The sequence below is a fragment of the Delphinus delphis genome, chromosome 6, assembly GCF_949987515.2.
Source record: "Delphinus delphis chromosome 6, mDelDel1.2, whole genome shotgun sequence".
Lineage (NCBI taxonomy): Eukaryota > Metazoa > Chordata > Mammalia > Artiodactyla > Delphinidae > Delphinus > Delphinus delphis.
This window is the reverse complement of record NC_082688.1, coordinates 82,308,987-82,321,101: the sequence shown is the minus strand read 5'-3', so window position 1 is coordinate 82,321,101 and position 12,115 is coordinate 82,308,987. Positions and strand designations below refer to the sequence as shown.

At 34.9% G+C, this 12,115-nt stretch overlaps 1 protein-coding gene across 3 annotated transcripts in view; it reads right to left on the bottom strand.

The window, feature by feature from the left end:
• Window positions 1-12,115, bottom strand: part of RMI1 (RecQ mediated genome instability 1) — a 288,866-nt gene that overhangs the window by 275,113 nt on the left and 1,638 nt on the right. For 2 of the 3 annotated variants that reach the window (XR_009519915.1, XR_009519916.1), the window contains exon 2: window positions 8,451-8,511. The gene's annotated coding sequence lies outside the window, so the exon portion shown is untranslated. Of the gene's footprint in view, window positions 1-178; window positions 276-8,450; window positions 8,512-12,115 lie in introns of all 3 variants that reach the window. The other variant, XM_060014960.1, reaches the window with a different exon arrangement.

Sequence of the window (12,115 nt, the reverse complement as noted above, 5' to 3'; positions counted from 1 at the left end):
ATAATTCTCAACAGTCCTATCAGGTAAATATACTTCTGATTTTCTCAGTATGATAAAAAAGTAGCCAAACACTAAAGACTAACCTTTTTTCACAAAAGTATATTTTTTCCTTCTACAGATGAAGATATCTAAGAGTTCAAATTTATAAAAGTTTTAACATGCCCGTAAGAAAACTTACCATTTGGAACAGAAGCACAGGATTTGAGGACGGGATTTGGAACTGGTTGTTCAGTGGAGTACTTGTAACCTCTATTGCTCAGAAATGGCCCTGAGAGCTAAGACAAGAAGCAGTAAGCGTTATAAGAGGAAGCTGCAGAAAGAATCACTGGCCTATTTTCATAAGTGCAAAGTTTGATGGTATGGTTTGAAGGTTCCTATTATCAATCAGGGTAGAGTAGAGGTAGTACAGAATAAAAACATGAGGTTTGGAATGAAATAAACAAAAGCAAGTTACCACGAGAAACTCAGACACTCTACCTTAGCTTGTTTCCTTCCCTTTATACTTACTTCATAGGGCTACTGTGAAAATTAAAGGATAGGAGAAGATGGCGGGCAGAGCACCAGCACAGGCACAAATCAGCTGACCCGAGGTAGCAATCCAATCATTTAGGCTGCTCACTTAGGCCCCAGCAATGGTTGCAGGCCAGAAGCAGGCCACCCAAAAGGCGTCCGAGGCCCGCAAGCAACCTGAGGCTGAAGCAGACCAAAGCAGCTGAAACTGAAATTGAACAGTACCAACTGCAGAGGGAGAAAGGTTCAAAGCCAGAGAAGCTGGAGCTCTGGGATTCCATGGGAGGGGCAGCACTGGGGTGGAAAAAGAGACCCAGGTGATGACCATTCTCCAGATCTACCTCTGGCAAAACAGGGATGAAAGTGTTAGATAACCTCTTGGCCTTTGTCTGCTACATCTAGCCAGAGATCCATGAAAACTACTGCATAAATGCATAGGCGAAGAAGCTCTGTTCCACGGACTGGCATTTTAGATGCCTTCATGGAAAATGAAATTCTAACAAAGCTCAAGTTACATTCTTGTGAAAAGGCATTAAATTATCTCTGTATATTATATAGTAGGTCCTCTCACTTTTTGGAAAATAGCAAATCTAGCTCCCTTGTAAAAACTTAAAGCTTATCCAAAGATTTCATTTTTTTAACATTGCATTTCTTAGAAAATTTAATAGGCATATATTGTCTGGTTTCCCATACCTTTTAGCTAAAGCAACATATATATCAATACTGACGACTTCTTTTGTAGATGCAGTTTTGTTTGTTTGTTTTTAATTTTTTAAGAAGAAAGGGATTAATTTTTTTCCCCCTAAAGCTTTGTGAAGGTCAGGGGATTTATCTATCAAAAAATAGTAAATAGTTATTTGTAACCTGTACTAAGCAGCATCCAGCCTTAAAACAGTCTTTTCTGGCTAAAGGTTAGAACAATGAATACTAGTATAATTGTTTGGGCTGCTTTTAATATCTTTTAATAAAAATTACTAGAGGACAAGAATTTGTTACATGTTGTTATTTGGTGTACTGATAATCATTTAAAAGTAAAACCCGGGGCTCCCCTGGTGGCGCAGTGGTTGAGAGTCCGTCTGCCGATGCAGGGAAACACAGGTTCATGCCCCGGTCTAGGAAGATCCCACATGCCGCGGAGCAGCTGGGCCCGTGGGCCATGGCCGCTGGGCCTGCGCGTCCAGAGCCTGTGCTCCACAACGGGTGAGGCCACAGCAGTGAGAGGCCCACATACCACAAAAAAATAAAAAATAAAATAAATAAAAGTAAAACCCCCTTATCGTGTAAAAAAAAAAAGAAATAAAAAAACAAATGAGAGCCAGTATATAATCTAGCGGTTCAGAGTGCAAGTGTGATGCCAAATTATCTTTCACTTACAAACTCTGTGACCCTAAACAAGTGGTCACATTATTAATTTAACAAATGGTTAAAATTTAAAGGAAGAGTTAGTTATTGTGAGGAATACAAGAATAACATTTTAAAGGAGGAATTAAGGTCATAACTACCAAACTGATAAATCTTTACACTGAAGAAAATAATTGAGCGTACAGATATATAATTTTTAAATTACATGTGAAAAACAATGTAAAAATTCAAAGGTAGGATAGGTCCCTGCCCAGAGTGATAAAAATAAACCATGCAGAGTCAAATCGGCATGTCTCTTTAACAAAGAAACCAACAATCTCTACATGAGTCCTCTGATTTATCAAATGGAAATATTTTCTACCTTCTGGCTAAAAAAAGCAAAACACAGTGTGCTAACTTTTGTGTACAAAAGAAAGGAAAATAAGCACATTCTTATTTACTTTATACATAAAGGACCTCTAGAAGGATATACAAGAAACTAGATAAAACTTTAAATACATAGCTACACTCAATAACAAAGAGCAAAATCTTGTGGGCCAGGGCTTCCCTGGTGGCACAGTGGTTAAGACTCTGCCTGCCAATGCAGGGGACACAGGTTTGAGCCCTGGTCCAGGAAGATCCCACATGCCATGGAGCAACTAAGCCCGTGGGCCATGACTGCTGAGCCTGTGCTCTAGAGCCTGCGAGCCACAACTACTGAGCCCGTGTGCCACAACTACTGAAGCCCACGTGCCTAGAGCCCATGCTCCACAACAAGAGAAGCCACCGCAATGACAAGCCCGTGTACCTCAGCAAAGAGCAGCCCCCGCTCGCCGCAACTAGAGAAAAGCCCGCACACAACAACAAAGAACCAACGCAGCCAAAAATAAAAAATAAGTAATTTTTAAAAAAGTCTTGTGGGCTAGGAACAGAGGAGAAACCTAAAGTTTTAGTGCTGATTTAAAGCCACCAGGAAAAGGAGACTTCAGGCTAAAGCTCCAAGGCTTTAAGTTTAAGGGTCCAGTGTGCCAATTATAGGTCAGAAGACCAGAACAGACTACTTGCTAGAACTGGGCCAAAAAAATCTTCCACTCAATACCTACCTATGGCCTATGGAGGAAACAGAGATAACCTAAGAATGGAAATGAGGCCTACATAACTTGTATAGTACATATAGCATGGTCCAGAACTAGGCTATTCACATAAAAACCCAAGTCTCTAATGACACAGCTGATCTAGAGCTATGCCAGCCAGAGGGTCAGGTTGAAGCAACTCCAAAAAAACACAAAAGGGAAAAACACACATGGGAAAAACCTCTATCCAACATGAGCTCTCAAACCAAAATTATAACATATTTAAGGAAAATCACCACCATAAGCCACATCAGCAGACACAACTAACAGGAGAATTTATACCTAGAGAAATCTGTTTTTAAATGAAGAATCTTAAATATTTTTAAAATAATCTTAAATATTTTTAAAATGTCTTTGAGCATACTAAATACACTTTAAAAGTAGGACTAATCCTTAAAGAAGAATAGAAGATAATTAAACAGTAACAGGCATTTATGAAAAGTATCAATTGGACATCTTGGAAATGGGAAACAGCCTCAGAAATTTAAAACTCAGTAGATGGGATAAACAAAAGGCTAAAAACAAATGAAGAAAAAACTTACACTTTGGAAATTACATAGAACAGAGTATGAAAATTTAAGAAATTAAGTAAAGAAGGGAAAAAAAGGCTAAGTAGGGAAAACAGGCTTCTACACTGAAGTAATCAGTTTCAGAAGAAAATAGAAGAGGTGAAGGAAACAGTTTTGTTTTTTTTAAGATAATGGTTAAAGGTGGTCAAAAGGAACAAATTTCCAATTATAAGATAAACAAGTAATGGGGATGTAATGCACAACATGATGACTGTAGTTAACACTGCTGTTCGATATATACGAAAGTTGTTAAGAGATTAGATCCTAAGAGTTCTCATCACAAGGAGAATTTATTTTTTCTTTTTCTTTTTCTTTTTTTTTTGGCTGTGTTGGGTCTTTGTTGCTGCCCGCAGGCCTTCTCTAGTTGCAGTGAGCGGTGGCTGCTCTTCCTTGCAGTGCACGGGCTTCTCATCGCAGTGGCTTCTCTTGTTTCGGAGCACAGGCTCTGGGTGCGTGGGCTTCAGTAGTTGTGGCACGTGGGCTCAGAAGTTGTGGCTCACGAGCTCTAGAGCACAGGCTCAGTAGTTGTGGCACACGGGTTCAGTTGCTCCGTGGCATGTGGGATCTTCCCGGACCAGGGCTCGAACCCGCATCCCCTGCATTGGCAGGTGGATTCTTAACCACTGCACCACTGGGGAAGCCCAATTACCTTTTTATCTGTATGAGATGATGGATGTTAGCTTAATCTGTTGTGGTAATCTTTCACAGTATATGTAAATGCTATACACCTTAAACTTATATGGTGATGTATGCCAATTATTTCTCAATAAAACTAGAAAAAAATATATAAATAAAAGTGAAATTTTTTCATAATAAAAAAATAAAGAATAATGGTTGAAATTTTTCTAAAATTCAAGAAAGATATGATTCTGTAGGGTGTAAAAGCTCAATACTGCTAAGCAACAAGTGTAAAAATCCACCTGTAAACATAGCATGGTAAACTGTAAAACATCAAGGACAAAGAAAAAAAATCTTTTTTTTTTTAAATCTTAAGATTCAACAAGCTGGATCTAAAATTTGAGGTAACAAAAATGTAGAAAATACAAAAAGAATTCAGAGGGAAGTTAAGGTATTATGTTTTGTCAAGGAGGATAATAGAGATTCTGATTATGTTTACTATTTTATAAGAAAAATATAAAACTTATGTGTTTAAGGGTAAAAATGAAAGATTGAAAAAACATTCTTATAATCCCCACAAAACTCAGATAATAGATTTTTTAAAAGTCATAAAATTCTAAGAACAAAGAAAATGGGAGAAGAAACAATGGCAACAAATTTTGGAAACTGGAAAGCAAACAGATTAGTACATGATTTAGCAGACACTAGAAAGTTGAATTCTAAGGTGGCATTAAGAATGGCTGATATAAAAACCCAGAACCCACAAAAGGCAATACTAAGTATGCCTGGAAGTAAAGGGTACTCTAAAAACAAGATTGATTAGACGATTCTTTAAGACATTTAAGACTGTGGCATCCCTATCCCACATCAGGAAGATACATAATGTACACTTCAAAACTGTTAAGAGGGTAAATTTATGTTATATGTTTTTTACCATAATTTTTTAGAAAGAGAGAAAAATCAAGAGGGAAGTAGAGGAGGAAAAAAGGGAAAAAATAAAATTACCTCTATTTGCAGATGACATGAATGTTTATGAAAAAATGCCAAAGAATGTACAAAGAAGCTATATCACCTGATAAATGAGTTAGCAAGATGCAAGTGTCTTTTTTGTACTCTATTTAGTGCCACATTTTCACACTTTTGTGCTTTTTGTTGATGATTTCACTATTTAAAACAGCCCCGTAGCATACTTCTGAAGTGCTGTCTAGTGTTCCAAAGCATAAGAAAACTGTGTGAGATGTGTCATATGTAAAATCTGTGTGTTAGATTAAGCTTCATTCAGGCATTAGTTATAGTGCCACTGGTCGTAAGTTCAGTTAATGAATCAACAACATATAGTGAATAAAGTGTCTTTAAACAGAAACACAAATAAAACAAGGTTATGTACTAATCAGTTGGTGAAAATGTCATGACCAGAGGCTCAGAGGAACCTAACCTTGTCTTTCCTCTAGGAACAACAGTTCAGAATTCCCTAATTCAGTGTTCACAGGGACTTTATATAGAACATAACTACCAGGAATAATGAGACTTGACTGTACAAGCAATGAACAAAGAGTACAATTTACAGTAGCCCTCAAAACTTAAATCTAACAAAATATGTGCAGGATGTATATGCTGAAAACTACAAACTACTGTTGAAAGAAATCAAAGACAACCTAGACAAATGAAGAGATATGCTGTGTTGAAGACTCTATGATCAAGTTTCAATTCTCCCCAAACAGATATATAGATTCAATGCAATTCCATTCAAAATCCCAGCATTTTTTTTTTTTTTTAAAGAATGGCAAGCTGATTCTAAGATTTACATGGGAAGGCAAAGAAACTAGAATAACCAAGGTAATTTTAGAAAAAAAAAAGTTGGAGACTCACACTGAGTTCAAGACTTAGTATAAACTACAGTAATCAAGACAGTGAAGTATTGGCAAAAGGATTAACATATCAGTCAATGGGAAGAGAAGACAGCCTAGAAAATAGATCCATTCATATACAGTCAATTGATTTTGCAAAGGCATTTCAAAGGAAACAGGATAGTCTTTTGAACAAATGATGCTAAAACAACTGAACATCCATATGCAAAACTATGAACCTCAACCAATACCTCAAATCATATATAAAAGTTAAATGGACCACAAACCTAAATGTGAAAACTAAAACTGTAAAACATCTATAAGAAAAGTTAGGAGAAAAAAAAACCAAGCTCATAGATAAGAGAGAACAGATTGGTAGCCGCAAGAGGTAAGGGGTGGGGGTGGGCAAAATGGGTGCACGGGGTCACAAGGTACAAACTTCCAGTTATAAAATCAGTAAGTCATGGAAATGTAATGTACATGGTCACTGTAGTTAAAATACTATATTGCATATCTAAAAGTTGCTAAGAGAGTAGATCTTAAAAGTTCTCATCACAAGAAAAAAAATTTTTTTCTAACTAAGTGGTGATGGATGTTAACTGGATTTACTGTGGTGATCATTTTGCAACGTATACAAATATCAAATTATTATGTTGTATACCTGAAACTAAAAGGTTATATGTCAATTATACCTCAATTTTTTTTAAAGGGGAAGAAAAGTTAGGAGAAAAATCTTTGTGATCTTGGTTTCTTAACAGTGTTCTTAGATACAACACCAGAAGCATAATCCATAAAAGAAAGAAATTAATAAACTGAGCTTCACCAAAATTTTAAAATTCTGCTCTGTGAAAGACACTGTTAAGAGTATAAAGACAAGCCAAACACACACAAAGACAAGCCACAGACTGGGAGAAATACATAATTGACAAAAGACTTATATCCAGACTATATAAAGAATTCTAAAATTCAATAGGAAGACAAACTAATTTTAAAAGGAACAAAAGATTTGAATAGACATTTCACCAAAAGATATGCAGATAACGAGTAAGACATTAAGGAAATGCAAAATTGAAATCACAGTGTGATATTACACATCTATTAGCATAGCTAAAATAAAAAATAACTGACAATACCAACTACTGGAATTCTCATACATTGCTGGTGGGAAAGCAAAATGACACAGCCACTTTAAAAAACAGTTTAGCAGTTTCTTAGGAAGAAAAACAGTTTAGCATTTTCTTACAAAGTTAAACTCACCATACAACCCAGCATTACTAGGTATTTACTCAAGAGAAATGAAAACGTATACTCATTAAAAATCTCTATGTGAACATTTATAGCAGCTTTTTTCATAATCACCAAAAAACTAGAAACAACCCACATGTCCTTCAAGTGGTGAATGGATTAACAAATTGTTGTACATCATTACAATGGAATACTATTCAGTAATAAAAAGGAATAAACTAATAGATGCAATAACATGGATGAATATTGCTACAGATGGTATCACTCAGAAAATTCATATGTTGAAATCTTAATGCCCAATGTGATGGCATTAGGAGGTGGGGCCTTTGTGAAGTGTTTACATTATGAGAATGAAGCCCTCATGGGACTTCCCTGGCAGTCCAGTGGTTAAGACTCTGTGCTTCCACTACAGGGAGCACGGGTTCGATCCCTGGTTGGGGAACTAAGATCCCACATGCCGTGCAGCATGGCCAAAATAAATCAATAAATCAATAAATAAAAATAAAGTCAGAATTTTGAAAAGATATTAATTAAAAAAAAAAACTTACAACCCAATAACAAAAAAATAAATAAACAGTAGAGACGTCTCCACACAGCTACTTACCCCTTCTGCCATGGGAGGTTACTGTAAAAAGACTGTCATCTAAGAACCAAAGAAGCATGTTCTCATCAGACACCCACTAAATCTGCCATCACCTTGACCTTGGACTTCCCAGTCTCCAAAGAAATAAATCTCTGTTGTTTATCAACCACCCAGTTTATGCTATTTTGTCACAATAGCCCAAATAGACTAAGACAAATGTTAAATGCAGCGAGCTAAGTAAAAGAAGCCAGACAAACACTGTATAAGTCCAAGATGGCATTATGGAAAAGACAACACTATAGAAACAGGTGGCAGCAATGATGTGACTAATGTTTGTCAAAACTCATAGAACTATATACGAAAAAGAACATGAATTTTACTGAATGTAAATTATATCCTCAATAAAAATACTGAAGACAAACACCAAAAGGATAGATATTTAATAACTAATTTTCAAACTTGCTGAGGAAAACACAGAATAAAGAAAACAATCCAAAAGAAGGCACAAAAGGAACTGGCAAGCACTATAAATAGAAAGAATAAACAAGGTGGTAGAAATAAGTCTAAATATATCAGCAATCATAATGAACATAGATTAACTCACCTGTTAAAAGATACTCTCAAATTGAAAAAACCAAGTTCAGCTGCATGCTTAAAAGATGACCCTAAAACAAAATAACATCGAAGCATGAAATTAATTAAAATAAGGCATGTTAAAATCCCCAAGCATGATATTATGAGGCCACAGCTGAGTGACATCTTATCCTCAAGACAGAGATCTGTACTTCTATAACCTAAGATTCCCAAGTGCTACTTTATCGCATCTGTTGTCATTTTTTTAACCTCAAAAATTAAGCTAGATCCAAGGCTCTTAGGTGTGCTCATTCAATAGTAAGTTACCTTACTTTCTCCACTAAAATTTAAACACCACAGCACTGGCAAATGGGCCTAGTCTAATTGGCAGAGTGTTGTAGTAATGAGATGACAGTCATTAAGTAAACTGAAATCAAGACAGTGTACTTTCAGTAGAGTTATAATTATTTAAATGAATTATCAAGTATAAATGCCACAATTAATTAAGTTGTTTGCAGAATGTTTTGTACTATAAATTATTCGGTGTATACAGTATATATCCCTAAATTATTATATGCAGCCATTTAACACAAATGCTATTTTCTACCTGAACCTGTTAAACAGTAGGAGTTAATACTGTTAGTACTTCTAGGAGGATGAAGGAACCAATAAAAAAGAAAGACTGATTGATTGTGAACTGAAAAGGTCAAGGCTGGATAGAAAATGAAAGAAAGGAATTTCAGTGGTGTTAATTCTATATCCCAGCAGTACAGCTGTTTAAACAGAGAACTGAAGAAAAAGGTTTAATAAAAATTAAAACCTCTTATTTGTAAGATTTTAAACTTTTTCAAAATACATACTTTTACATCTGTAATATTATCTAAACCTCAAAATAGTCATTTATGATAGAAAGGGTAGGGATTGTCATCTATTTGGGTGAGAATGAAACAGGCATGAAGATTAAGACATACAGATCATACATGGTAGCAGACGCAGAACGAAATTCTGCTAACCTCCATTTCTATATCATTTTCTAGACCCTGTTCGACTTAAAAGAGAAAGTAAAGCCAGTCCCTCATTTACATATACCCACTTGCATATAAACTATAAAACTCATTCATAAATGGCCATTCTATAAGAGCACTACACTATTACAATGAACAGACTTTTCTCAGATCTCATTTAAACGACAAGCTCACCTAGTATATTCTAAATTATTTCCTTTACAAAGTCAAATCAAAGAAACACCTACTGCATCTATCTTTGTAACAGCTTCAAAACAGTGTTATCATTAAGTACTTTTCCTTTTGCTATAACTCTACTAAAATATGACATAAAAGTTTTTTAAATTTTTAAATATTACAAACTGATATTTTAAGGCTTATGTATTCATTTATTTTATTTTTTTAATTTTGTAGTTATCTCAAACACGCACTTCCTTGTTTGTGTTGTTGCATTCGGCAAGTGACAAAACTCCTTTCAGATGATAGTTGGGACAAATTCTGAGAAACAGTGCTCAATGAACCACAGTGAAATTGTTCTATAAACACGTGGCAGTTCTAATTAATAATTTTCTCCAAATACTACCTTCTAGGATTTAAATTTCCACTTCCAGAGCTACATGATATACTACAATTTTATAATAATGTTATAACTAAATGCACATTTGCTACATAGAATTCTTCATTTAACAGCAAAGTAAGTAAAGTGGAGGGCATATTGATCTGAAACATGGTTTACTCCCCACAACTGCATGTTAAAAACAATTTCAATAAGAAGATGTTTCTATATATAATAGGATTTTTTTTTCCTACAGGTAAAAAAGAAAAGCTTATTAAATTTTTTAATTAAATGGAAAAAGTATTATCATGTGGGATTACAAAGTTTAGACTGGGTTTCAATAACCGAGCCCTTTAATAATTTAGTAAATTGTATTACTTGCATCTACTCCTTCAAGAGAATTCCTAAAGTTTTGTTCCTCCCTTTCTTGAGAAACTGAGTAACCACAGTCACCGCAGGTAGAAGCAACTCAGAGGGGAGGTGTTAGCTACAGCAGCACAACTTCTCATCTGCTCATACATAAAGAACAGCCCCTGATCCTCAAGAACATCACTGTCCAAGAAAAAAATATGAAAAAGTATACGTTGTTGAAATTGTACATTAAGAAGTGTTCACACCGTATGATTTCAAAACTTAATCTTAAGAAAATAATCAGAAATGAGGACAAAGATTTTATGTGCCAGAGTGTTTACCACTGTGCTTTTACACTTTGGGAAAAAAACAGAACAATCTAAATGTTCAACAACAGTAAAAAAAATTTTTTTAATTAAATATATTACATTGGATCCATGAAATAGTCTTCTGAAAAAACATTTTTAAGTACTATTTAATGACATGAAAATATGTTCATATTTTTATTCTGTTAGGAGAAAAGGTCAGATGTAAAACTACATACATCTTAATCTCCATTAATTTTATAATCATGAAAAAAATGTTTTTTAAAAATTGATTTACATCTTGTGCTTGTTAAACTTGGCTGACCACACTAATCTACATTCTAGATCTTGACTGCAGGAACTAAGCAGAAGAGAATAGAGTAAGAAAATTCTATCATTTGCCACTAAGACTTAGGCAAATTTGATTTATATTACTTTTCAGTCAGCCTCACATATTTCAATTTTTTAAAAAATAGAAAAAGAGGCAGAAGTATTGATACCATCCTTTTGGACATTGTATGCAGCGTTCAATCAATAGCTAAGACTTAAAAGCACTAACAAATACTCAAGTTATAACCAGTCCATGTTTCCACTGTCTTCATCTAAAAAATACAGGTGAGTCTGTGTTTTAACTCCTTGGGGATGACTTTAAGGTAACCCCAGAATTTTGAGAAGGCACTCTGAAAATTATGGGAAAAAAATTTGTATTTAATGACTGAAATCAGAAAGAAGTAATTAGTGGAGCTGTTTGTGGATCCTCCATAACCTAATGTAAGGAAAAGACAGACAGAGAATAGGTTTAGGAGTCTGAATCCCATTTCTGCTATGTGACCTTAGACGTGTTCCTTAACTTTTTCTTAACCACAATTTACTAGCTGAACTGTAATAAGCATTAAACTGCCAGCACAAGGTCTGGCACAAACTCAGAAAATAGTAGTTATAAAATTTTAAGTAATCATCCAGCTCGCTGGTGTACAATCTCAATTATATTAGTTTATCTAAAGCAAATCCCACAAGCTAAGTAATACTAGCTCTAAATTCATCAGGAATCCAAATAATCATACAATTATTTACTCAACACAGGAGCCACAATGTATCAACCAAGTTGGTAAGTTCTTGAATGAGCACAGATGTAACAGTTTGGCTGAAAACAATAGAGAATGAAAGGATGGTGAAAAGACAGACTTTCCTCAAGAGAGCAAGTCCCTGAATGAAAATGGTGGAAAAAACAGACTTTCTTGTTATTTAAACAGTAAACCTATAAAGCAAATTAAAAGAGGTAAGGAAGAAAACAAGTAGAAAAAGAAAAAAGCAAAAAAAAAACAACAACAACAACAAAAAAAAAAAACCTGACAATGGCATCTAGAAAAGAGAAATAAGACCTTTCAGCAATTAGGGTCCGGTCAGAAGACAGTGAAACTGGGAATAAGTCCTTAAGATAAAGCTGCTTACTTTGCATTCCTGCTCATCAATCATCACT